General features: G+C 40.4%; 1 non-coding gene across 1 annotated transcript; it reads left to right on the top strand.

Annotated features, from left to right (window-relative positions):
- The first annotated feature begins 860 nt into the window (after positions 1–860).
- On the top strand, positions 861–967 carry LOC141616348 (small nucleolar RNA R71). The gene has a single exon (XR_012530701.1). It is a non-coding gene; the product is annotated as a small nucleolar RNA R71 (small nucleolar RNA).
- Positions 968–1,200: the final 233 nt, after the last annotated feature.

The raw sequence follows: 1,200 nt of genomic DNA, 5'->3' as shown, positions 1-1,200 counted from the left end.
TGGCACTAACAGTTTCATGTCTAGGGGGATTACTTTGAGGTGGTAATTGCCCCTTTTGTCTTTGTGAGCTTGAAGATGCTAGTTGAGTCAATTGTGTTTCCAACATCTTGGTGTAAGCTAGAATGTTTTTGATGGTGGTTTCTTTTGCTTGGCTATCTTTTTGCATTTGGGTGAAAAATTCTTGTTGATTCTTTTGCATTTGGAGGACCGCTTTTTGGACATCAAAACCTTGGTCATTTTGGTGATTTTATGGATTTTGATTTTGGTAACCTTGGTTTTGATTGTAAAAGGGTCTTTGATTTTGGTTTCTCATGGGTGGTAGAGTGTATGTTGTTTGAGGGTTTTGAACATTTTGGCTTTTGTATGAGAGATTTGGATGGAACTTGGTGTTTTCATTATAAAAATTTGAATAAGGGGTACCACTTTTATATGCTTGGAAAGCATTCACTTGTTCGGTTGTTCCCCTACACTCACTTGGGTCATGACCCAAAGTTCCACAATTCTCACATATCCCACTTGGGATTGATGAGGATGCCGTCATGGCATTGACATGATGCTTAGATGATTTTGAGTTTTCCTCAAGTCTAGCCATAGCTTGTTCAAACTTTAAGTTGATTGTATCGATATGGGAGCTTAGTTGGGCACCTAATTGAGTAACGGCGTCCACTTCATACTTTCCTCCTCTAGTAGCCTTGCAAGGCCTACTATATTGTGAATTGTGGATTGCCATCTCTTCAATTTTGCTCCAAGTTTGGTTGTCATCAACCTCGGTGAACATCCCATTCGATCCCATATTGAGAATGTTCCTAGAATCTTCATATAAACCATTCCAAAATTGTTGCACCAAAAACCATTCGCTAAGTCCATGGTGAGGACATGAGCGAGAAATTCCCTTGAACCGCTCCCAAGCTTCATACAAAGACTCTTCATCCCTTTGCTTAAAACCCGTAATTTGAGCTCTTAGCATGTTGGTCTTTTCCGGTGGGTAGAATATTTTGTAGAAAGCTAGAGCCAACTTCTTCCAAGAATCTATTCCAAGGGTGGCCTTATCAAGGCCCTTCAACCATTGCTTTGCGGTGCCGATTAAGGAAAAAGGAAATAAGACCCATCTAATTTGGTCTTGAGTCACGCCCGTTTGAGAGATAGCATCACAATAATCGCAAAAGGTTTCCATATGAGAATGAGGATCCTCACTAGGCA

This window comes from Silene latifolia, chromosome 11, assembly GCF_048544455.1.
Source record: "Silene latifolia isolate original U9 population chromosome 11, ASM4854445v1, whole genome shotgun sequence".
Lineage (NCBI taxonomy): Eukaryota > Viridiplantae > Streptophyta > Magnoliopsida > Caryophyllales > Caryophyllaceae > Silene > Silene latifolia.
The sequence above is the reverse complement of the archived record's forward strand: the minus strand, read 5'-3'. Positions and strand labels throughout refer to the sequence as shown.